Source organism: Anopheles funestus, unplaced genomic scaffold (assembly GCF_943734845.2).
Source record: "Anopheles funestus unplaced genomic scaffold, idAnoFuneDA-416_04 scaffold_16_ctg1, whole genome shotgun sequence".
Lineage (NCBI taxonomy): Eukaryota > Metazoa > Arthropoda > Insecta > Diptera > Culicidae > Anopheles > Anopheles funestus.
This window is the reverse complement of record NW_026045354.1, coordinates 1-27988: the sequence shown is the minus strand read 5'-3', so window position 1 is coordinate 27988 and position 27988 is coordinate 1. Positions and strand designations below refer to the sequence as shown.

Genomic DNA, 27988 nt, shown 5'->3' with positions numbered 1-27988 from the left:
TAGCCAAGACACCTTAGCCAAGACACCTTAGCCAAGACACATTAGCCAAGACACCTTAGCCAAGACACATTAGCCAAGACACCTTAGCCAAGACACCTTAGCCAAGACACATTAGCCAAGACACATTAGCCAAGACACCTTAGCCAAGACACCTTAGTCAAGACACATTAGCCAAGACACCTTAGCCAAGACACCTTAGCCAAGACACCTTAGCCAAGACACCTTAGCCAAGACACATTAGCCAAGACACCTTAGCCAAGACACCTTAGCCAAGACACCTTAGCCAAGACACCTTAGCCGAGACACATTAGCCAAGACACCTTAGCCAAGACACATTAGCCAAGACACCTTAGCCAAGACACCTTAGCCAAGACACATTAGCCAAGACACATTAGCCAAGACACCTTAGCCAAGACACCTTAGCCAAGACACCTTAGCCAAGACACCTTAGCCAAGACACCTTAGCCAAGACACATTAGCCAAGACACCTTAGCCAAGACACATTAGCCAAGACACCTTAGCCAAGACACCTTAGCCAGGACACCTTAGCCAAGACACCTTAGCCAGGACACATTAGCCAAGACACCTTAGCCAAGACACATTAGCCAAGACACCTTAGCCAAGACACCTTAGCCAAGACACCTTAGCCAAGACACCTTAGCCAAGACACCTTAGCCAAGACACCTTAGTCAAGACACCTTAGCCAAGACACATTAGCCAAGACACCTTAGCCAAGACACCTTAGCCAAGACACCTTAGCCAAGACACCTTAGCCAAGACACATTAGCCAAGACACCTTAGCCAAGACACCTGAGCCAAGACACCTTAGCCAAGACACCTTAGCTAAGACACATTAGCCAAGACACATTAGCCAAGACACCTTAGCCAAGACACCTTAGCCAAGACACATTAGCCAAGACACCTTAGCCAAGACACCTTAGCCGAGACACATTAGCCAAGACACCTTAGCCAAGACACCTTAGCCAAGACACCTTAGCCAAGACACCTTAGCCAAGACACCTTAGCCAAGACACCTTAGCCAAGACACCTTAGCCAAGACACCTTAGCCAAGACACCTTAGTCAAGACACCTTAGCCAAGACACCTTAGCCAAGACACCTTAGCCAAGACACCTTAGCCAAGACACCTTAGCCAAGACACATTAGCCAAGACACCTTAGCCAAGACACATTAGCCAAGACACCTTAGCCAAGACACCTTAGCCAAGACACATTAGCCAAGACTCATTAGCCAAGACACCTTAGCCAAGACACCTTAGTCAAGACACATTAGCCAAGACACCTTAGCCAAGACACCTTAGCCAAGACACCTTAGCCAAGACACCTTAGCCAAGACACCTTAGCCAAGACACCTTAGCCAAGACACATTAGCCAAGACACCTTAGCCAAGACACCTTAGCCAAGACACCTTAGCCAAGACACCTTAGCCGAGACACATTAGCCAAGACACCTTAGCCAAGACACATTAGCCAAGACACCTTAGCCAAGACACCTTAGCCAAGACACATTAGCCAAGACACCTAAGCCAAGACACATTAGCCAAGACACCTTAGCCAAGACACATTAGCCAAGACACCTTAGCCAAGACACCTTAGCCAGGACACCTTAGCCAAGACACCTTAGCCAAGACACATTAGCCAAGACACCTTAGTCAAGACACCTTAGCCAAGACACCTTAGCCAAGACACCTTAGCCAAGACACCTTAGCCAAGACACCTTAGCCAAGACACCTTAGCCAAGACACATTAGCCAAGACACCTTAGCCAAGACATCTTAGCCAAGACACCTTAGCCAAGACACCTTAGCCAAGACACATTAGCCAAGACACCTTAGCCAAGACACCTTAGCCAAGACATCTTAGCCAAGACACCTTAGCCAAGACACCTTAGCCAAGACACATTAGCCAAGACACCTAAGCCAAGACACATTAGCCAAGACACCTTAGCCAAGACACATTAGCCAAGACACCTTAGCCAAGACACCTTAGCCAGGACACCTTAGCCAAGACACCTTAGCCAAGACACATTAGCCAAGACACCTTAGCCAAGACACATTAGCCAAGACACCTTAGCCAAGACACCTTAGCCAAGACACCTTAGCCAAGACACCTTAGCCAAGACACCTTAGCCAAGACACCTTAGCCAAGACACCTTAGTCAAGACACCTTAGCCAAGATACCTTAGCCAAGACACCTTAGCCAAGACACCTTAGCCAAGACACCTTAGCCAAGACACCTTAGCCAAGACACCTTAGCCAAGACACCTTAGCCAAGACACATTAGCCAAGACACCTTAGCCAAGACATCTTAGCCAAGACACCTTAGCCAAGACACCTTAGCCAAGACACATTAGCCAAGACACCTTAGCCAAGACACCTTAGCCAAGACACATTAGCCAAGACACCTTAGCCAAGACATCTTAGCCAAGACACCTTAGCCAAGACACCTTAGCCAAGACACCTTAGCCAAGACACCTTAGCCAAGACACCTTAGCCAAGACACCTTAGCCAAGACACCTTAGCCAAGACACCTTAGCCAAGACACCTTAGCCAAGACACCTTAGCCAAGACACCTTAGCCAAGACACCTTAGCCAAGACACATTAGCCAAGACACATTAGCCAAGACACAGTAGCCAAGACACCTTAGCCAAGACACCTTAGCCAAGACACCTTAGCCAAGACACCTTAGCCAAGACACCTTAGCCAAGACACCTTAGCCAAGACACATTAGCCAAGACACCTTAGCCAAGACACCTTAGCCAAGACACCTTAGCCAAGACACCTTAGCCAAGACACATTAGCCAAGACACCTTAGCCAAGACACCTTAGCCAAGACACATTAGCCAAGACACCTTAGCCAAGACACATTAGCCAAGACACCTTAGCCAAGACACTTAAGCCAAGACACCTTAGCCAAGACACCTTAGCCAAGACACATTAGCCAAGACACCTTAGCCAAGACACCTTAGCCAAGACACCTTAGCCAAGACACATTAGCCAAGACACCTTAGCCAAGACACCTTAGCCAAGACACATTAGCCAAGGCACCTTAGCCAAGACACCTTAGCCAAGACACCTTAGCCAAGACACCTTAGCCAAGACACCTTAGAAAAGACACATTAGCCAAGACACCTTAGCCAAGACACCTTAGCCAAGACACCTTAGCCAAGACACCTTAGCCAAGACACATAAGCCAAGACACATTAGCCAAGACACCTTAGCCAAGACACCTTAGCCAAGACACATTAGCCAAGACACCTTAGCCAAGACACCTTAGCCAAGACACCTTAGCCAAGACACATTAGCCAAGACACCTTAGCCAAGACACCTTAGCCAAGACACATTAGCCAAGGCACCTTAGCCAAGACACCTTAGCCAAGACACCTTAGCCAAGACACCTTAGCCAAGACACCTTAGAAAAGACACATTAGCCAAGACACCTTAGCCAAGACACCTTAGCCAAGACACCTTAGCCAAGACACCTTAGCCAAGACACCTTAGCCAAGACACATAAGCCAAGACACCTTAGCCAAGACACATTAGCCAAGACACCTTAGCCGAGACACATTAGCCAAGACACCTTAGCCAAGACACCTTAGCCAAGACACCTTAGCCAAGACACCTTAGCCAAGACACCTTAGCCAAGACACCTTAGCCAAGACACCTTAGCCAAGACACATTAGCCAAGACACCTTAGCCAAGACACCTTAGCCAAGACACCTTAGCCAAGACACCTTAGCCAAGACACATTAGCCAAGACACCTTAGCCGAGACACATTAGCCAAGACACCTTAGCCAAGACACCTTAGCCAAGACACCTTAGCCGAGACACATTAGCCAAGACACCTTAGCCAAGACACCTTAGCCAAGACACCTTAGCCAAGACACCTTAGCTAAGACACCTTAGCCAAGACACCTTAGCCAAGACACCTTAGCCAAGACACATTAGCCAAGACACATTAGCCAAGACACATTAGCCAAGACACCTTAGCCGAGACACCTTAGCCAAGACACCTTAGCCAAGACACCTTAGATAAGACACCTTAGCCAAGACACATTAGCCAAGACACCTTAGCCAAGACACCTTAGCCAAGACACCTTAGCCAAGACACCTTAGCCAAGACACCTTAGCCAAGACACATTAGCCAAGACACCTTAGCCAAGACACATTAGCCAAGACACCATAGCCGAGACACATTAGCCAAGACACCTAAGCCAAGACACATTAGCCAAGACACCTTAGCCAAGACACCTTAGCCAAGACACCTTAGCCAAGACACTTTAGCCGAGACACATTAGCCAAGACACCTTAGCCAAGACACCTTAGCCAAGACACCTTAGCCAAGACACCTTAGCCAAGACACATTAGCCAAGACACCTTAGCCGAGACACATTAGCCAAGACACCTAAGCCAAGACACATTAGCCAAGACACCTTAGCCAAGACACCTTAGCCAAGACACTTTAGCCGAGACACATAAGCCAAGACACCTTAGCCGAGACACATTAGCCAAGACACCTTAGCCAAGACACCTTAGCCAAGACACCTTAGCCAAGACACATTAGCCAAGACACTTTAGCCAAGACACATTAGCCAAGACGCCTTAGCCAAGACACATTAGCCGAGACACCTTAGCCGAGACACATTAGCCAAGACACATTAGCCAAGACACCTTAGCCAAGACACTTTAGCCAAGACACTTTAGCAAAGACACCTTAGCCGAGACACATTAGCCAAGACACCTTAGCCAAGACACTTTAGCCAAGACACATTAGCCAAGACACATTAGCCAAGACACCTTAGCCAAGACACTTTAGCCAAGACACTTTAGCAAAGACACCTTAGCCGAGACACATTAGCCAAGACACCTTAGCCAAGACACTTTAGCCAAGACACATTAGCCAAGACACCTTAGCCAAGACACCTTAGCCAAGACACATTAGCCGAGACACATTAGCCAAGACACCTTAGCCAAGACACCTTAGCCAAGACACCTTAGCCAAGACACATTAGCCAAGACACCTTAGCCGAGACACATTAGCCAAGACACCTTAGCCAAGACACCTTAGCCAAGACACCTTAGCCGAGACACATTAGCCAAGACACCTTAGCCAAGACACATTAGCCAAGACACTTTAGCCAAGACACATTAGCCAAGACACCTTAGCCAAGACACCTTAGCCGAGACACATTAGCCAAGACACCTAAGCCAAGACACTTTAGCCAAGACACCTTAGCCAAGACACCTTAGCCAAGACACCTTAGCCAAGACACCTTAGCCAAGACACCTTAGCCAAGACACCTTAGCCAAGACACCTAAGCCGAGACACATTAGCCAAGACACTTTAGCCGAGACACCTTAGCCAAGACACCTTAGCCAAGACACCTTAGCCAAGACACCTTAGCCAAGACACCTTAGCCAAGACACATTAGCCAAGACACATTAGCCAAGACACATAAGCCAAGACACCTTAATCGAGACACATTAGCCAAGACACATTAGCCAAGACACCTTAGCCAAGACACCTTAGCCAAGACACCTTAGCCAAGACACCTTAGCCAAGACACCTTAGCCGAGACACATTAGCCAAGACACCTTAGCCAAGACACATTAGCCAAGACACCTTAGCCAAGACACCTTAGCCAAGACACCTTAGCCAAGACACCTAAGCCGAGACACATTAGCCAAGACACTTTAGCCGAGACACCTTAGCCAAGACACCTTAGCCAAGATACCTTAGCCAAGACACCTTAGCCAAGACACATTAGCCAAGACACATTAGCCAAGACACATAAGCCAAGACACCTTAGCCAAGACACCTTAGCCAAGACACCTTAGCCAAGACACATAAGCCAAGACACCTTAGCCGAGACACATTAGCCAAGACACCTTAGCCAAGACACCTTAGCCAAGACACCTTAGCCAAGACACATTAGCCAAGACACTTTAGCCAAGACACATTAGCCAAGACACCTTAGCCAAGACACATTAGCCGAGACACCTTAGCCGAGACACATTAGCCAAGACACATTAGCCAAGACACCTTAGCCAAGACACTTTAGCCAAGACACTTTAGCAAAGACACCTTAGCCGAGACACATTAGCCAAGACACCTTAGCCAAGACACTTTAGCCAAGACACATTAGCCAAGACACCTTAGCCAAGACACCTTAGCCAAGACACATTAGCCGAGACACATTAGCCAAGACACCTTAGCCAAGACACCTTAGCCAAGACACCTTAGCCGAGACACATTAGCCAAGACACCTTAGCCAAGACACATTAGCCGAGACACATTAGCCAAGACACATAAGCCAAGACACCTTAGCCAAGACACCTTAGCCAAGACACCTTAGCCAAGACACCTAAGCCGAGACACATTAGCCAAGACACCTAAGCCAAGACACTTTAGCCAAGACACATTAGCCAAGACACCTTAGCCAAGACACCTTAGCCAAGACACATTAGCCAAGACACCTTAGCCAAGACACCTTAGCCGAGACACCTTAGCCGAGACACATTAGCCAAGACACCTTAGCCAAGACACCTTAGCCAAGACACCTTAGCCAAGACACCTTAGCTAAGACACCTTAGCCAAGACACCTTAGCCAAGACACCTTAGCCAAGACACATTAGCCAAGACACATTAGCCAAGACACATTAGCCAAGACACCTTAGCCGAGACACATTAGCCAAGACACCTTAGCCAAGACACCTTAGCCAAGACACCTTAGCCAAGACACATTAGCCAAGACACCTTAGCCAAGACACTTTAGCCGAGACACATTAGCCAAGACACCTTAGCCAAGACACCTTAGCCAAGACACCTTAGCCAAGACACCTTAGCCAAGACACCTTAGCCAAGACACCTTAGCCAAGACACCTTAGCCAAGACACATTAGCCAAGACACTTTAGCCAAGACACATTAGCCAAGACACCTTAGCCAAGACACCTTAGCCAAGACACATTAGCCAAGACACCTTAGCCAAGACACATTAGCCAAGACACTTTAGCCAAGACACCTTAGCCAAGACACCTTAGCCAAGACACCTTAGCCAAGACACATTAGCCAAGACACCTAAGCCAAGACACTTTAGCCAAGACACATTAGCCAAGACACCTTAGCCAAGACACCTTAGCCAAGACACATTAGCCAAGACACCTTAGCCAAGACACCTTAGCCAAGACACCTTAGCCAAGACACATTAGCCAAGACACTTTAGCCAAGACACCTTAGCCAAGACACCTTAGCCAAGACACCTTAGCCAAGACACATTAGCCAAGACACCATAGCCGAGACACCTTAGCCAAGACACATAAGCCAAGACACCTTAGCCAAGACACCTTAGCCAAGACACCTTAGCCAAGACACCTTAGCCAAGACACATTAGCCAAGACACCTTAGCCAAGACACCTTAGCCGAGACACCTTAGCCGAGACACATTAGCCAAGACACCATAGCCGAGACACATTAGCCAAGACACCTAAGCCAAGACACATTAGCCAAGACACCTTAGCCAAGACACCTTAGCCGAGACACATTAGCCAAGACACCTTAGCCAAGACACCTTAGCCAAGACACCTTAGCCAAGACACCTTAGCCAAGACACATTAGCCAAGACACCTTAGCCAAGACACCTTAGCCAAGACACATTAGCCAAGACACCTTAGCCGAGACACATTAGCCAAGACACCTTAGCCAAGACACCTTAGCCAAGACACCTTAGCCAAGACACCTTAGCCGAGACACATTAGCCAAGACACCTTAGCCAAGACACCTTAGCCAAGACACCTTAGCTAAGACACCTTAGCCAAGACACATTAGCCAAGACACCATAGCCGAGACACCTTAGCCAAGACACATAAGCCAAGACACCTTAGCCAAGACACCTTAGCCAAGACACCTTAGCCAAGACACCTTAGCCAAGACACATTAGCCAAGACACCTTAGATAAAACACCTTAGCCGAGACACCTTAGCCGAGACACATTAGCCAAGACACCATAGCCGAGACACATTAGCCAAGACACCTAAGCCAAGACACATTAGCCAAGACACCTTAGCCAAGACACCTTAGCCTGGACACATTAGCCAAGACACCTTAGCCAAGACACCTTAGCCAAGACACCTTAGCCAAGACACCTTAGCCAAGACACATTAGCCAAGACACCTTAGCCAAGACACCTTAGCCAAGACACCTTAGCCGAGACACATTAGCCAAGACACCTTAGCCAAGACACCTTAGCCAAGACACCTTAGCCAAGACACCTTAGCCGAGACACATTAGCCAAGACACCTTAGCCAAGACACCTTAGCCAAGACACCTTAGCTAAGACACCTTAGCCAAGACACCTTAGCCAAGACACCTTAGCCAAGACACATTAGCCAAGACACATTAGCCAAGACACATTAGCCAAGACACCTTAGCCGAGACACCTTAGCCAAGACACCTTAGCCAAGACACCTTAGCCAAGACACTTTAGCCAAGACACATTAGCCGAGACACCTTAGCCAAGACACCTTAGCCGAGACACATTAGCCAAGACACCTTAGCCAAGACACCTTAGCCAAGACACCTTAGCCAAGACACCTTAGCCAAGACACCTTAGCCAAGACACCTTAGCCAAGACACCTAAGCCGAGACACATTAGCCAAGACACCTTAGCCAAGACACCTTAGCCAAGACACCTTAGCCAAGACACATTAGCCAAGACACCTTAGCCAAGACACCTTAGCCAAGACACCTTAGCCAAGACACCTTAGCCAAGACACATTAGCCAAGACACCTTAGCCGAGACACATTAGCCAAGACACCTTAGCCAAGACACCTTAGCCAAGACACCTTAGCCGAGACACATTAGCCAAGACACATTAGCCAAGACACATTAGCCAAGACACATTAGCCAAGACACATTAGCTTAGACACCTTAGCCAAGACACCTTAGCCAAGACACCTTAGCTAAGACACCTTAGCCAAGACACCTTAGCCAAGACACCTTAGCCAAGACACCTTAGCCAAGACACCTTAGCCAAGACACCTTAGCCAAGACACATTAGCCAAGACACCTTAGCCGAGACACATTAGCCAAGACACCTTAGCCAAGACACCTTAGCCAAGACACCTTAGCCGAGACACATTAGCCAAGACACATTAGCCAAGACACATTAGCCAAGACACCTTAGCCAAGACACATTAGCCAAGACACCTTAGCCAAGACACCTTAGCCAAGACACCTTAGCCAAGACACATTAGCCAAGACACCTTAGCCGAGACACATTAGCCAAGACACCTTAGCCAAGACACCTTAGCCAAGACACATTAGCCAAGACACCTTAGCCAAGACACATTAGCCAAGACACCTTAGCCAAGACACCTTAGCCAAGACACCTTAGCCGAGACACATTAGCCAAGACACATTAGCCAAGACACATTAGCCAAGACACCTTAGCCAAGACACATTAGCCAAGACACCTTAGCCAAGACACCTTAGCCAAGACACCTTAGCCAAGACACATTAGCCAAGACACCTTAGCCGAGACACATTAGCCAAGACACCTTAGCCAAGACACCTTAGCCAAGACACCTTAGCCGAGACACATTAGCCAAGACACATTAGCCAAGACACATTAGCCAAGACACATTAGCCAAGACACATTAGCTTAGACACATTAGCCAAGACACCTTAGCCAAGACACCTTAGCCAAGACACATTAGCCAAGACACCTTAGCCAAGACACCTTAGCCAAGACACCTTAGCCAAGACACCTTAGCCAAGACACATTAGCCAAGACACCTTAGCCGAGACACATTAGCCAAGACACCTTAGCCAAGACACCTTAGCCAAGACACCTTAGCCGAGACACATTAGCCAAGACACATTAGCCAAGACACATTAGCCAAGACACATTAGCCGAGACACATTAGCCAAGACACCTTAGCCAAGACACCTTAGCCAAGACACCTTAGCTAAGACACCTTAGCCAAGACACCTTAGCCAAGACACCTTAGCCAAGACACATTAGCCAAGACACATTAGCCAAGACACATTAGCCAAGACACCTTAGCCGAGACACCTTAGCCAAGACACCTTAGCCAAGACACCTTAGCCAAGACACCTTAGCCAAGACACTTTAGCCAAGACACATTAGCCGAGACACCTTAGCCAAGACACCTTAGCCGAGACACATTAGCCAAGACACCTTAGCCAAGACACCTTAGCCAAGACACCTTAGCCAAGACACCTTAGCCAAGACACCTTAGCCAAGACACCTTAGCCAAGACACCTTAGCCAAGACACCTTAGCCAACACACCTTAGCCAAGACACCTTAGCCAAGACACGTTAGCCAAGACACCTTAGCCAAGACACATTAGCCAAGACACATTAGCCAAGACACATTAGCCAAGACACCTTAGCCAAGACACCTTAGCGGAGACACCTTAGCCGAGACACATTAGCCAAGACACCTTAGCCAAGACACCTTAGCCAAGACACCTTAGCCAAGACACCTTAGCCAAGACACCTTAGCCAAGACACATTAGCCAAGACACCTTAGCCAAGACACATAAGCCAAGACACCTTAGCCGAGACACATTAGCCAAGACACCTTAGCCAAGACACCTTAGCCAAGACACCTTAGCCAAGACACCTTAGCCGAGACACATTAGCCAATACACCTTAGCCAAGACACCTTAGCCAAGACACCTGAACCAAGACACATTAGCCAAGACACCTTAGCCAAGACACCTTAGCCAAGACACATTAGCCAAGACACATTAGCCAAGACACCTTAGCCAAGACACATTAGCCAAGACACATTAGCCAAGACACCTTAGCCAAGACACCTTGGCCAAGACACCTTAGACAAGACGCCTTAGCCAAGATACATTAGCCAAGACACCTTAGCCAAGACACCTTAGCCAAGACACATTAGCCAAGACACCTTAGCCAAGACACCTTAGCCAAGACACATTAGCCAAGACACCTTAGCCAAGACACCTTAGCCAACACACCTTAGCCAAGACACCTTAGCCAAGACACCTTAGCCAAGACACCTTAGCCAAGACACCTTAGCCAAGACACATTAGCCAAGACACATTAGCCAAGACACCTTAGCCAAGACACCTTAGCCGAGACACCTTAGCCGAGACACATTAGCCAAGACACCTTAGCCAAGACACCTTAGCCAAGACACCTTAGCCAAGACACCTTAGCCAAGACACCTTAGCCAAGACACATTAGCCAAGACACCTTAGCCAAGACACATAAGCCAAGACACCTTAGCCGAGACACATTAGCCAAGACACCTTAGCCAAGACACCTTAGCCAAGACACCTTAGCCAAGACACCTTAGCCAAGACACATTAGCCAATACACCTTAGCCAAGACACCTTAGCCAAGACACCTGAACCAAGACACATTAGCCAAGACACCTTAGCCAAGACACCTTAGCCAAGACACATTAGCCAAGACACATTAGCCAAGACACCTTAGCCAAGACACATTAGCCAAGACACATTAGCCAAGACACCTTAGCCAAGACACCTTAGCCAAGACACCTTAGACAAGACGCCTTAGCCAAGATACATTAGCCAAGACACCTTAGCCAAGACACCTTAGCCAAGACACATTAGCCAAGACACCTTAGCCAAGACACCTTAGCCAAGACACATTAGCCAAGACACATTAGCCAAGACACATTAGCCAAGACACCTAAGCCGAGACACATTAGCCAAGACACCTTAGCCAAGACACATTAGCCAAGACACCTTAGCCAAGACACCTTAGCCAAGACACCTTAGCCAAGACACATTAGCCAAGACACCTTAGCCAAGACACCTTAGCCAAGACACCTTAGCCAAGACACCTTAGCCAAGACACCTTAGCCAAGACACCTTAGCCAAGACACATTAGCCAAGACACATTAGCCAAGACACCTTAGCCAAGACACCTTAGCCAAGACACATTAGCCAAGACACCTTAGCCAAGACACATTAGCCAAGACACCTTAGCCAAGACACCTTAGCCAAGACACCTTAGCCAAGACACCTTAGCCAAGACACCTTAGCCAAGACACATTAGCCAAGACACATTAGCCAAGACACAGTAGCCAAGACACCTTAGCCAAGACACCTTAGCCAAGACACCTTAGCCAAGACACCTTAGCCAAGACACCTTAGCCAAGACACCTTAGCCAAGACACCTTAGACAAGACGCCTTAGCCAAGATACATTAGCCAAGACACCTTAGCCAAGACACCTTAGCCAAGACACATTAGCCAAGACACCTTAGCCAAGACACCTTAGCCAAGACACATTAGCCAAGACACCTTAGCCAAGACACATTAGCCAAGACACATTAGCCAAGACACCTTAGCCAAGACACATTAGCCAAGACACATTAGCCAAGACACCTTAGCCAAGACACCTTAGACAGGACGCCTTAGCCAAGATACATTAGCCAAGACACCTTAGCCAAGACACCTTAGCCAAGACACATTAGCCAAGACACCTTAGCCAAGACACCTTAGCCAAGACACATTAGCCAAGACACCTTAGCCAAGACACATTAGCCAAGACACCTTAGCCAAGACACCTTAGCCAAGACACCTTAGCCAAGACACCTTAGCCAAGACACCTTAGCCAAGACACATTAGCCAAGACACATTAGCCAAGACACAGTAGCCAAGACACCTTAGCCAAGACACCTTAGCCAAGACACCTTAGCCAAGACACCTTAGCCAAGACACCTTAGCCAAGACACCTTAGCCAAGACACATTAGCCAAGACACCTTAGCCAAGACACCTTAGCCAAGACACATTAGCCAAGACACCTTAGCCAAGACACCTTAGCCAAGACACCTTAGCCAAGACACATTAGCCAAGAAACCTTAGCCAAGACACCTTAGCCAAGACACATTAGCCAAGACACCTTAGCCAAGACACCTTAGCCAAGACACCTTAGCCAAGACACATTAGCCAAGACACCTTAGCCAAGACACCTTAGCCAAGACACCTTAGCCAAGACACCTTAGCCAAGACACCTTAGCCAAGACACCTTAGCCAAGACACATTAGCCAAGACACCTTAGCCAAGACACCTGAGCCAAGACACATTAGCCAAGACACCTTAGCCAAGACACCTTAGCCAGGACACCTTAGCCAAGACACCTTAGCCAAGACACCTTAGCCAAGACACCTTAGCCAAGACACATTAGCCAAGACACCTTAGCCAAGACACCTTAGCCAAGACACCTAAGCCAAGACACCTTAGCCAAGACACATTAGCCAAGACACATTAGCCAAGACACCTTAGCCAAGACACCTTAGCCAAGACACATTAGCCAAGACACCTTAGCCAAGACACCTTAGCCAATACACCTTAGCCAAGACACCTTAGCCAAGACACCTTAGCCAAGACACCTTAGCCAGAACACCTTAGCCAAGACACCTTAGCCAAGACACCTTAGCCAAGACACATTAGCCAAGACACCTTAGCCAAGACATCTTAGCCAAGACACATTAGCCAAGACACCTTAGCCACGACACATTAGCCAAGACACATTAGCCAAGACACCTTAGCCAAGACACCTTAGCCAAGACACCTTAGAAAAGACACATTAGCCAAGACACCTTAGCCAAGACACCTTAGCCAAGACACATTAGCCAAGACACCTTAGCCAAGACACATTAGCCAAGACACCTTAGCCAAGACACCTTAGCCAAGACACCTTAGCCAAGACACCTTAGCCAAGACACCTTAGCCAAGACACATTAGCCAAGACACCTTAGCCAAGACACCTTAGCCAAGACACATTAGCCAAGACACATTAGCCACGACACCTTAGCCAAGACACCTTAGCCAAGACACCTTAGCCAAGACACCTTAGCCAAGACACCTTAGCCAAGACACATTAGCCAAGACACATTAGCCAAGACACCTTAGCCAAGACACCTTAGCCAAGACACATTAGCCAAGACACCTTAGCCAAGACACCTTAGCCAAGACACATTAGCCAAGACACCTTAGCCAAGACACCTTAGCCAAGACACATTAGCCAAGACACCTTAGCCAAGACACCTTAGCCAAGACACCTTAGCCAAGACACCTTAGCCAAGACACCTTAGCCAAGACACATTAGCAAAGACACATTAGCCAAGACACCTTAGCCAAGACACATTAGCCAAGACACCTTAGCCAAGACACCTTAGCCAAGACACATTAGCTAAGACACCTTAGCCAAGACACATTAGCTAAGACACCTTAGCCAAGACACATTAGCCAAGACACCTTAGCCAAGACACCTTAGCCAAGACACCTTAGCCAAGACACCTTAGCCAAGACACCTTAGCCAAGACACATTAGCCAAGACACCTTAGCCAAGACACCTTAGCCAAGACACCTTAGCCAAGACACCTTAGCCAAGACACCTTAGCCAAGACACCTTAGCCAAGACACATTAGCCAAGACACATTAGCCAAGACACCTTAGCCAAGACACCTTAGCCAAGACACCTTAGCCAAGACTCCTTAGCCAAGACACCTTAGCCAAGACGCTCTAGCCAAGACACATTAGCCAAGACACCTTAGCCAAGACACCTTAGCCAAGACACCTAAGCCAAGACACCTTAGCCAAGACACATTAGCCAAGACACATTAGCCAAGACACCTTAGCCAAGACACCTTAGCCAAGACACATTAGCCAAGACACCTTAGCCAAGACACCTTAGCCAAGACACCTTAGCCAAGACACATTAGCCAAGACACATTAGCCAAGACAACTTAGCCAAGACACATTAGCCAAGACTCCTTAGCCAAGACACCTTAGCCAAGACACTCTAGCCAAGACACATTAGCCAAGACACCTTAGCCAAGACACCTTAGCCAAGACACATTAGCCAAGACACCTTAGCCAAGACACATTAGCCAAGACACATTAGCCAAGACACCTTAGCCAAGACACCTTAGCCAAGACACATTAGCCAAGACTCCTTAGCCAAGACACCTTAGCCAAGACACCTTAGCCAAGACACATTAGCTAAGACACCTTAGCCAAGACACATTAGCCAAGACACCTTAGCCAAGACACCTTAGCCAAGACACCTTAGACCAAGACACCTTAGCCAAGACACATTAGCCAAGACACCTTAGCCAAGACACATTAGCCAAGACACCTTAGCCAAGACACCTTAGCCAAGACGCCTTAGCCAAGACACCTTAGCCAAGACACCTTAGCCAATACACCTTAGCCAAGACACATTAGCCAAGACACATTAGCCAAGACACCTTAGCCAAGACACCTTAGCCAAGACACCTTAGCCAAGACACATTAGCCAAGACACCTTAGCCAAGACACATTAGCCAAGACACCTTAGCCAAGACACATTAGCCAAGACACCTTAGCCAAGACACATTAGCCAAGACACCTTAGCCAAGACACCTTAGCCAAGACACCTTAGCCAAGACACCTTAGCCAAGACACCTTAGAAAAGACACATTAGCCAAGACACCTTAGCCAAGACACCTTAGCCAAGACACCTTAGCCAAGACACCTTAGCCAAGACACATTAGCCAAGACACCTTAGCCAAGACACCTTAGCCAAGACACCTTAGCCAAGACACCTTAGTCAAGACACCTTAGCCAAGACACCTTAGCCAAGACACCTTAGCCAAGACACCTTAGCCAAGACACCTTAGCCAAGACACCTTAGCCAAGACACCTTAGCCAAGACACCTTAGCCAAGACACCTTAGCCAAGACACCTTAGCCAAGACACCTTAGCCAAGACACCTTAGCCAAGACACATTAGCCAAGACACCTTAGCCAAGACACCTTAGCCAAGACACATTAGCCAAGACACCTTAGCCAAGACACCTTAGCCAAGACACCTTAGCCAAGACACCTTAGCCAAGACACCTTAGCCAAGACACCTTAGCCAAGACACCTTAGTCAAGACACATTAGCCAAGACACCTTAGCCAAGACACCTTAGCCAAGACACCTTAGCCAAGACACCTTAGCCAAGACACCTTAGCCAGAACACCTTAGCCAAGACACCTTAGCCAAGACACCTTAGCCAAGACACATTAGCCAAGACACCTTAGCCAAGACACCTTAGCCAAGACACATTAGCCAAGACACCTTAGCCAAGACACATTAGCCAAGACACCTTAGCCAAGACACCTTAGCCAAGACACATTAGCCAAGACACCTTAGCCAAGACACCTTAGCCAAGACACCTTAGCCAAGACACCTTAGTCAAGACACCTTAGCCAAGACACCTTAGCCAAGACACCTTAGCCAAGACACCTTAGCCAAGACACCTTAGCCAAGACACCTTAGCCAAGACACCTTAGCCAAGACACCTTAGCCAAGACACCTTAGCCAAGACACCTTAGCCAAGACACCTTAGCCAAGACACCTTAGTCAAGACACATTAGCCAAGACACCTTAGCCAAGACACCTTAGCCAAGACACCTTAGCCAAGACACCTTAGCCAAGACACCTTAGCCAGAACACCTTAGCCAAGACACCTTAGCCAAGACACCTTAGCCAAGACACATTAGCCAAGACACCTTAGCCAAGACACCTTAGCCAAGACACATTAGCCAAGACACCTTAGCCAAGACACATTAGCCAAGACACCTTAGCCAAGACACCTTAGCCAAGACACATTAGCCAAGACACCTTAGCCAAGACACCTTAGCCAAGACACCTTAGCCAAGACACCTTAGTCAAGACACCTTAGCCAAGACACCTTAGCCAAGACACCTTAGCCAAGACACCTTAGCCAAGACACCTTAGCCAAGACACCTTAGCCAAGACACCTTAGCCAAGACACCTTAGCCAAGACACCTTAGCCAAGACACCTTAGCCAAGACACCTTAGCCAAGACACCTTAGCCAAGACACATTAGCCAAGACACCTTAGCCAAGACGCTCTAGCCAAGACACATTAGCCAAGACACCTTAGCCAAGACACATTAGCTAAGACACCTTAGCCAAGACACATTAGCTAAGACACCTTAGCCAAGACACATTAGCCAAGACACCTTAGCCAAGACACCTTAGCCAAGACACCTTAGCCAAGACACCTTAGCCAAGACACCTTAGCCAAGACACATTAGCCAAGACACCTTAGCCAAGACACCTTAGCCAAGACACCTTAGCCAAGACACCTTAGCCAAGACACCTTAGCCAAGACACCTTAGCCAAGACACATTAGCCAAGACACATTAGCCAAGACACCTTAGCCAAGACACCTTAGCCAAGACACCTTAGCCAAGACTCCTTAGCCAAGACACCTTAGCCAAGACGCTCTAGCCAAGACACATTAGCCAAGACACCTTAGCCAAGACACCTTAGCCAAGACACCTAAGCCAAGACACCTTAGCCAAGACACCTTAGCCAAGACACATTAGCCAAGACACCTTAGCCAAGACACCTTAGCCAAGACACCTTAGCCAAGACACCTTAGCCAAGACACCTTAGCCAAGACACATTAGCCAAGACACCTTAGCCAAGACACCTTAGCCAAGACACATTAGCCAAGACACCTTAGCCAAGACACCTTAGCCAAGACACCTTAGCCAAGACACCTTAGCCAAGACACCTTAGCCAAGACACCTTAGTCAAGACACATTAGCCAAGACACCTTAGCCAAGACACCTTAGCCAAGACACCTTAGCCAAGACACCTTAGCCAAGACACCTTAGCCAGAACACCTTAGCCAAGACACCTTAGCCAAGACACCTTAGCCAAGACACATTAGCCAAGACACCTTAGCCAAGACACCTTAGCCAAGACACATTAGCCAAGACACCTTAGCCAAGACACATTAGCCAAGACACCTTAGCCAAGACACCTTAGCCAAGACACATTAGCCAAGACACCTTAGCCAAGACACCTTAGCCAAGACACCTTAGCCAAGACACCTTAGTCAAGACACCTTAGCCAAGACACCTTAGCCAAGACACCTTAGCCAAGACACCTTAGCCAAGACACCTTAGCCAAGACACCTTAGCCAAGACACCTTAGCCAAGACACCTTAGCCAAGACACCTTAGCCAAGACACCTTAGCCAAGACACCTTAGCCAAGACACCTTAGTCAAGACACATTAGCCAAGACACCTTAGCCAAGACACCTTAGCCAAGACACCTTAGCCAAGACACCTTAGCCAAGACACCTTAGCCAGAACACCTTAGCCAAGACACCTTAGCCAAGACACCTTAGCCAAGACACATTAGCCAAGACACCTTAGCCAAGACACCTTAGCCAAGACACATTAGCCAAGACACCTTAGCCAAGACACATTAGCCAAGACACCTTAGCCAAGACACCTTAGCCAAGACACATTAGCCAAGACACCTTAGCCAAGACACCTTAGCCAAGACACCTTAGCCAAGACACCTTAGTCAAGACACCTTAGCCAAGACACCTTAGCCAAGACACCTTAGCCAAGACACCTTAGCCAAGACACCTTAGCCAAGACACCTTAGCCAAGACACCTTAGCCAAGACACCTTAGCCAAGACACCTTAGCCAAGACACCTTAGCCAAGACACCTTAGCCAAGACACATTAGCCAAGACACCTTAGCCAAGACGCTCTAGCCAAGACACATTAGCCAAGACACCTTAGCCAAGACACATTAGCTAAGACACCTTAGCCAAGACACATTAGCTAAGACACCTTAGCCAAGACACATTAGCCAAGACACCTTAGCCAAGACACCTTAGCCAAGACACCTTAGCCAAGACACCTTAGCCAAGACACCTTAGCCAAGACACATTAGCCAAGACACCTTAGCCAAGACACCTTAGCCAAGACACCTTAGCCAAGACACCTTAGCCAAGACACCTTAGCCAAGACACATTAGCCAAGACACATTAGCCAAGACACCTTAGCCAAGACACCTTAGCCAAGACACCTTAGCCAAGACTCCTTAGCCAAGACACCTTAGCCAAGACGCTCTAGCCAAGACACATTAGCCAAGACACCTTAGCCAAGACACCTTAGCCAAGACACCTAAGCCAAGACACCTTAGCCAAGACACATTAGCCAAGACACATTAGCCAAGACACCTTAGCCAAGACACCTTAGCCAAGACACATTAGCCAAGACACCTTAGCCAAGACACCTTAGCCAAGACACCTTAGCCAAGACACATTAGCCAAGACACATTAGCCAAGACAACTTAGCCAAGACACATTAGCCAAGACTCCTTAGCCAAGACACCTTAGCCAAGACACTCTAGCCAAGACACATTAGCCAAGACACCTTAGCCAAGACACCTTAGCCAAGACACATTAGCCAAGACACCTTAGCCAAGACACATTAGCCAAGACACATTAGCCAAGACACCTTAGCCAAGACACCTTAGCCAAGACACATTAGCCAAGACTCCTTAGCCAAGACACCTTAGCCAAGACACCTTAGCCAAGACACATTAGCTAAGACACCTTAGCCAAGACACATTAGCCAAGACACCTTAGCCAAGACACCTTAGCCAAGACACCTTAGACCAAGACACCTTAGCCAAGACACATTAGCCAAGACACCTTAGCCAAGACACATTAGCCAAGACACCTTAGCCAAGACACCTTAGCCAAGACGCCTTAGCCAAGACACCTTAGCCAAGACACCTTAGCCAATACACCTTAGCCAAGACACATTAGCCAAGACACATTAGCCAAGACACCTTAGCCAAGACACCTTAGCCAAGACACCTTAGCCAAGACACATTAGCCAAGACACCTTAGCCAAGACACATTAGCCAAGACACCTTAGCCAAGACACATTAGCCAAGACACCTTAGCCAAGACACATTAGCCAAGACACCTTAGCCAAGACACCTTAGCCAAGACACCTTAGCCAAGACACCTTAGCCAAGACACCTTAGAAAAGACACATTAGCCAAGACACCTTAGCCAAGACACCTTAGCCAAGACACCTTAGCCAAGACACCTTAGCCAAGACACATTAGCCAAGACACCTTAGCCAAGACACCTTAGCCAAGACACCTTAGCCAAGACACCTTAGTCAAGACACCTTAGCCAAGACACCTTAGCCAAGACACCTTAGCCAAGACACCTTAGCCAAGACACCTTAGCCAAGACACCTTAGCCAAGACACCTTAGCCAAGACACCTTAGCCAAGACACCTTAGCCAAGACACCTTAGCCAAGACACCTTAGCCAAGACACCTTAGCCAAGACACATTAGCCAAGACACCTTAGCCAAGACACCTTAGCCAAGACACATTAGCCAAGACACCTTAGCCAAGACACCTTAGCCAAGACACCTTAGCCAAGACACCTTAGCCAAGACACCTTAGCCAAGACACCTTAGTCAAGACACATTAGCCAAGACACCTTAGCCAAGACACCTTAGCCAAGACACCTTAGCCAAGACACCTTAGCCAAGACACCTTAGCCAGAACACCTTAGCCAAGACACCTTAGCCAAGACACCTTAGCCAAGACACATTAGCCAAGACACCTTAGCCAAGACACCTTAGCCAAGACACATTAGCCAAGACACCTTAGCCAAGACACATTAGCCAAGACACCTTAGCCAAGACACCTTAGCCAAGACACATTAGCCAAGACACCTTAGCCAAGACACCTTAGCCAAGACACCTTAGCCAAGACACCTTAGTCAAGACACCTTAGCCAAGACACCTTAGCCAAGACACCTTAGCCAAGACACCTTAGCCAAGACACCTTAGCCAAGACACCTTAGCCAAGACACCTTAGCCAAGACACCTTAGCCAAGACACCTTAGCCAAGACACCTTAGCCAAGACACCTTAGCCAAGACACCTTAGTCAAGACACATTAGCCAAGACACCTTAGCCAAGACACCTTAGCCAAGACACCTTAGCCAAGACACCTTAGCCAAGACACCTTAGCCAGAACACCTTAGCCAAGACACCTTAGCCAAGACACCTTAGCCAAGACACATTAGCCAAGACACCTTAGCCAAGACACCTTAGCCAAGACACATTAGCCAAGACACCTTAGCCAAGACACATTAGCCAAGACACCTTAGCCAAGACACCTTAGCCAAGACACATTAGCCAAGACACCTTAGCCAAGACACCTTAGCCAAGACACCTTAGCCAAGACACCTTAGTCAAGACACCTTAGCCAAGACACCTTAGCCAAGACACCTTAGCCAAGACACCTTAGCCAAGACACCTTAGCCAAGACACCTTAGCCAAGACACCTTAGCCAAGACACCTTAGCCAAGACACCTTAGCCAAGACACCTTAGCCAAGACACCTTAGCCAAGACACCTTAGCCAAGACACATTAGCCAAGACACCTTAGCCAAGCACCTAAGCCAAGACACCTTAGCCAAGACACATTAGCCAAGACACATTAGCCAAGACACCTTAGCCAAGACACCTTAGCCAAGACACATTAGCCAAGACACCTTAGCCAAGACACCTTAGCCAATACACCTTAGCCAAGACACCTTAGCCAAGACACCTTAGCCAAGACACCTTAGCCAGAACACCTTAGCCAAGACACCTTAGCCAAGACACCTTAGCCAAGACACATTAGCCAAGACACCTTAGCCAAGACACCTTAGCCAAGACACATTAGCCAAGACACCTTAGCCAAGACACATTAGCCAAGACACCTTAGCCAAGACACCTTAGCCAAGACACATTAGCCAAGACACATTAGCCAAGACACCTTAGCCAAGACACCTTAGTCAAGACACATTAGCCAAGACACCTTAGCCAAGACACCTTAGCCAAGACACCTTAGCCAAGACACCTTAGCCAAGACACATTAGCCAAGACACCTTAGCCAAGACACCTTAGCCAAGACACCTTAGCCAAGACACCTTAGCCGAGACACATTAGCCAAGACACCTTAGCCAAGACACATTAGCCAAGACACCTTAGCCAAGACACCTTAGCCAAGACACATTAGCCAAGACACATTAGCCAAGACACCTTAGCCAAGACACCTTAGCCAAGACACCTTAGCCAAGACACCTTAGCCAAGACACATTAGCCAAGACACCTTAGCCAAGACACATTAGCCAAGACACCTTAGCCAGGACACCTTAGCCAAGACACCTTAGCCAGGACACATTAGCCAAGACACCTTAGCCAAGACACATTAGCCAAGACACCTTAGCCAAGACACCTTAGCCAAGACACCTTAGCCAAGACACCTTAGTCAAGACACCTTAGCCAAGACACATTAGCCAAGACACCTTAGCCAAGACACCTTAGCCAAGACACCTTAGCCAAGACACCTTAGCCAAGACACATTAGCCAAGACACCTTAGCCAAGACACCTGAGCCAAGACACCTTAGCCAAGACACCTTAGCCAAGACACATTAGCCAAGACACATTAGCCAAGACACCTTAGCCAAGACACCTTAGCCAAGACACATTAGCCAAGACACCTTAGCCAAGACACCTTAGCCAAGACACATTAGCCAAGACACCTTAGCCAAGACACCTTAGCCAAGACACCTTAGCCAAGACACCTTAGCCAAGACACCTTAGCCAAGACACCTTAGCCAAGACACCTTAGCCAAGACACCTTAGTCAAGACACCTTAGCCAAGACACCTTAGCCAAGACACCTTAGCCAAGACACCTTAGCCAAGACACCTTAGCCAAGACACATTAGCCAAGACACCTTAGCCAAGACACATTAGCCAAGACACCTTAGCCAAGACACCTTAGCCAAGACACATTAGCCAAAACACATTAGCCAAGACACCTTAGCCAAGACACCTTAGTCAAGACACATTAGCCAAGACACCTTAGCCAAGACACCTTAGCCAAGACACCTTAGCCAAGACACCTTAGCCAAGACACCTTAGCCAAGACACATTAGCCAAGACACCTTAGCCAAGACACCTTAGCCAAGACACCTTAGCCAAGACACCTTAGCCGAGACACATTAGCCAAGACACCTTAGCCAAGACACATTAGCCAAGACACCTTAGCCAAGACACCTTAGCCAAGACACATTAGCCAAGACACCTAAGCCAAGACACATTAGCCAAGACACCTTAGCCAAGACACATTAGCCAAGACACCTTAGCCAAGACACCTTAGCCAGGACACCTTAGCCAAGACACCTTAGCCAAGACACATTAGCCAAGACACCTTAGCCAAGACACATTAGCCAAGACACCTTAGCCAAGACACCTTAGCCAAGACACCTTAGCCAAGACACCTTAGCCAAGACACCTTAGTCAAGACACCTTAGCCAAGACACCTTAGCCAAGACACCTTAGCCAAGACACCTTAGCCAAGACACCTTAGGCCAAGACACCTTAGCCAAGACACCTTAGCCAAGACACATTAGCCAAGACACCTTAGCCAAGACATCTTAGCCAAGACACCTTAGCCAAGACACCTTAGCCAAGACACATTAGTCAAGACACCTTAGCCAAGACACCTTAGCCAAGACACCTTAGCCAAGACACCTTAGCCAAGACACATTAGCCAAGACACCTAAGCCAAGACACATTAGCCAAGACACCTTAGCCAAGACACATTAGCCAAGACACCTTAGCCAAGACACCTTAGCCAGGACACCTTAGCCAAGACACCTTAGCCAAGACACATTAGCCAAGACACCTTAGCCAAGACACATTAGCCAAGACACCTTAGCCAAGACACCTTAGCCAAGACACCTTAGCCAAGACACCTTAGCCAAGACACCTTAGCCAAGACACCTTAGCCAAGACACCTTAGTCAAGACACCTTAGCCAAGACACCTTAGCCAAGACACCTTAGCCAAGACACCTTAGCCAAGACACCTTAGCCAAGACACCTTAGCCAAGACACCTTAGCCAAGACACCTTAGCCAAGACACCTTAGCCAAGACACATTAGCCAAGACACCTTAGCCAGGACACCTTAGCCAAGGACACATTAGCCAAGACACCTTAGCCAAGACACCTTAGCCAAGACATCTTAGCCAAGACACCTTAGCCAAGACACCTTAGCCAAGACACCTTAGCCAAGACACCTTAGCCAAGACACATTAGCCAAGACACATTAGCCAAGACACATTAGCCAAGACACCTTAGCCAAGACACCTTAGCCAAGACACCTTAGCCAAGACACCTTAGCCAAGACACATTAGCCAAGACACCTTAGCCAAGACACCTTAGCCAAGACACCTTAGCCAAGACACCTTAGCCAAGACACATTAGCCAAGACACCTTAGCCAAGACACCTTAGCCAAGACACCTTAGCCAAGACACCTTAGCCAAGACACCTTAGCCAAGACACCTTAGCCAAGACACCTTAGCCAAGACACCTTAGCCGAGACACATTAGCCAAGACACCTTAGCCAAGACACATTAGCCAAGACACCTTAGCCAAGACACCTTAGCCAAGACACATTAGCCAAGACACATTAGCCAAGACACCTTAGCCAAGACACCTTAGCCAAGACACCTTAGCCAAGACACCTTAGCCAAGACACCTTAGCCAAGACACATTAGCCAAGACACCTTAGCCAAGACACATTAGCCAAGACACCTTAGCCAAGACACCTTAGCCAGGACACCTTAGCCAAGACACCTTAGCCAAGACACATTAGCCAAGGACACCTTAGCCAAGACACATTAGCCAAGACACCTTAGCCAAGACACCTTAGCCAAGACACCTTAGCCAAGACACCTTAGCCAAGACACATTAGCCAAGACACCTTAGCCAAGACACCTTAGCCAAGACACCTTAGCCAAGACACCTTAGCCAAGACACCTTAGCCAAGACACCTTAGCCAAGACACCTTAGCCAAGACACCTTAGCCGAGACACCTTAGCCAAGACACCTTAGCCAAGACACCTTAGCCAAGACACCTTAGCCAAGACACCTGAGCCAAGACACCTTAGCCAAGACACCTTAGCCAAGACACATTAGCCAAGACACATAAGCCAAGACACCTTAGCCAAGACACCTTAGCCAAGACACCTTAGCCAAGACACCTAAGAAAAGACACATTAGCCAAGACACCTTAGCCAAGACACCTTAGCCAAGACACCTTAGCCAAGACACATTAGCCAAGACACCTTAGCCAAGACACCTTAGCCAAGACACCTTAGCCAAGACACCTTAGTCAAGACACCTTAGCCAAGACACCTTAGCCAAGACACCTTAGCCAAGACACCTTAGCCAAGACACCTTAGCCAAGACACATTAGCCAAGACACTATAGCGAAGACACATTAGCCAAGACACATTAGCCAAGACACCTTAGCCAAGACACCTTAGCCAAGACACATTAGCCAAGACACCTTAGCCAAGACACCTTAGCCAAGACACCTTAGCCAAGACACCTTAGCCAAGACACCTTAGCCAAGACACCTTAGTCAAGACACCTTAGCCAAGACACATTAGCCAAGACACCTTAGCCAAGACACCTTAGCCAAGACACATTAGCCAAGACACATTAGCCAAGACACCTTAGCCAAGACACCTTAGTCAAGACACATTAGCCAAGACACCTTAGCCAAGACACCTTAGCCAAGACACATTAGCCAAGACACATTAGCCAAGACACCTTAGCCAAGACACCTTAGTCAAGACACATTAGCCAAGACACCTTAGCCAAGACACATTAGCCAAGACACCTTAGCCAAGACACATTAGCCAAGACACCTTAGCCAAGACACCTTAGCCAAGACACCTTAGCCAAGACAACTTAGCCAAGACACCTTAGCCAAGACACCTTAGCCAAGACACATTAGCCAAGACACCTTAGCCAAGACACCTTAGCCAAGACACATTAGCCAAGACACCTTAGCCAAGACACCTTAGCCAAGACACCTTAGCCAAGACACATTAGCCAAGACACCTTAGCCAAGACACATTAGCCAAGACACCTTAGCCAAGACACCTTAGCCAAGACACCTTAGCCAAGACACCTTAGCCAAGACACCTTAGCCAAGACACATTAGCCAAGACACCTTAGCCAAGACACCTTAGCCAAGACACCTTAGCCAAGACACCTTAGCCAAGACACCTTAGCTAGGACACCTTAGCCAAGACACCTTAGCCAAGACACCTTAGCCAAGACACCTTAGCCAAGACACCTTAGCCAAGACACCTTAGCCAAGACACCTTAGCCAAGACACATTAGCCAAGACACCTTAGCCAAGACACATTAGCCAAGACACCTTAGCCAAGACACCTTAGCCAAGACACATTAGCCAAGACACCTTAGCCAAGACACCTTAGCCAAGACACCTTAGCCAAGACACCTTAGCCAAGACACCTTAGCCAAGACACCTTAGCCAAGACACCTTAGCCAAGACACCTTAGCCAAGACACCTTAGCCAAGACACCTTAGCCAAGACACCTTAGCCAAGACACCTTAGCCAAGACACCTTAGCCAAGACACCTTAGCCAAGACACATTAGCCAAGACACCTTAGCCAAGACACCTTAGCCAAGACACCTTAGCCAAGACACCTTAGCCAAGACACATTAGCCAAGACACCTTAGCCAAGACACCTTAGCCAAGACACCTTAGCCAAGACACCTTAGCCAAGACACCTTAGCCAAGACACCTTAGCCAAGACAACTTAGCCAAGACACATTAGCCAAGACACCTTAGCCAAGACACCTTAGCCAAGACACCTTAGCCAAGACACCTTAGCCAAGACACATTAGCCAAGACACATTAGCCAAGACACCTTAGCCAGGACACCTTAGCCAAGACACATTAGCCAAGACACCTTAGCCAAGACACATTAGCCAAGACACCTTATCCAAGACACATTAGCCAAGACACCTTAGCCAAGACACATTAGCCAAGACACCTTAGCCAAGACACATTAGCCAAGACACCTTAGCCAAGACACCTTAGCCAAGACACATTAGCCAAGACACCTTAGCCAAGACACCTTAGCCAAGACACATTAGCCAAGATACCTTAGCCAAGACACATTAGCCAAGACACCTTAGCCAAGACACCTTAGCCAAGACACCTTAGCCAAGACACCTTAGCCAAGACACCTTAGCCAAGACACATTAGCCAAGACACCTTATCCAAGACACATTAGCCAAGACACCTTAGCCAAGACACATTAGCCAAGACACCTTAGCCAAGACACATTAGCCAAGACACCTTAGCCAAGACACCTTAGCCAAGACACATTAGCCAAGACACCTTAGCCAAGACACCTTAGCCAAGACACCTTAGCCAAGACACCTTAGCCAAGACACCTTAGCCAAGACACATTAGCCAAGACACATTAGTCAAGACACCTAAGCCAAGACACCTTAGCCAAGACACCTTAGCCAAGACACCTTAGCCAAGACACTTAGCCAAGACACCTTAGCCAAGACACCTTAGCCAAGACACATTAGCCAAGACACATTAGCCAAGACACCTTAGCCAAGACACCTTAGCCAAGACACCTTAGCCAAGACACTTAGCCAAGACACCTTAGCCAAGACACCTTAGCCAAGACACATTAGCCAAGACACCTTAGCCAAGACACCTTAGCCAAGACACCTTAGCCAAGACACCTTAGCCAAGACACCTTAGCCAAGACACATTAGCCAAGACACCTTAGCCAAGACACCTTAGCCAAGACACCTTAGCCAAGACACATTAGCCAAGACACCTTAGCCAAGACACCTTAGCCAAGACACATTAGCCAAGACACCTTAGCCAAGACAGCTTAGCCAAGACACCTTAGCCAAGACACCTTAGCCAGACACATTAGCCAAGACACCTTAGCCAAGACACCTTAGCCAAGACACCTTAGCCAAAACACCTTAGCCAAGACACCTTAGCCAAGACACATTAGCCAAGACACATAAGCCAAGACCCCTTAGCCAAGACACCTTAGCCAAGACACCTTAGCCAAGACACATTAGCCAAGACACCTTAGCCAAGACACCTTAGCCAAGACACATTAGCCAAGACACATTAGCCCAAGACACCTTAGCCAAGACACCTTAGCCAAGACACCT

General features: G+C 48.1%; 1 long non-coding RNA gene across 2 annotated transcripts; it reads right to left on the bottom strand.

Moving 5' to 3' along the window:
- Positions 1–6: 6 nt before the first annotated feature.
- LOC125774521 (uncharacterized) lies at positions 7–25092 on the bottom strand. Of its 2 annotated transcripts, none has more exons than XR_007421002.1 (3): positions 24979–25092; positions 9673–9980; positions 7–180 (listed from the first exon to the last, which is right to left on the bottom strand). It is a non-coding gene; the product is annotated as an uncharacterized LOC125774521 (long non-coding RNA). The 2 variants fall into 2 exon arrangements; XR_007421003.1 differs by lacking the exon at positions 7–180 and adding an exon at positions 1646–1888 and having other exon boundaries at positions 8651–9980.
- Positions 25093–27988: the final 2896 nt, after the last annotated feature.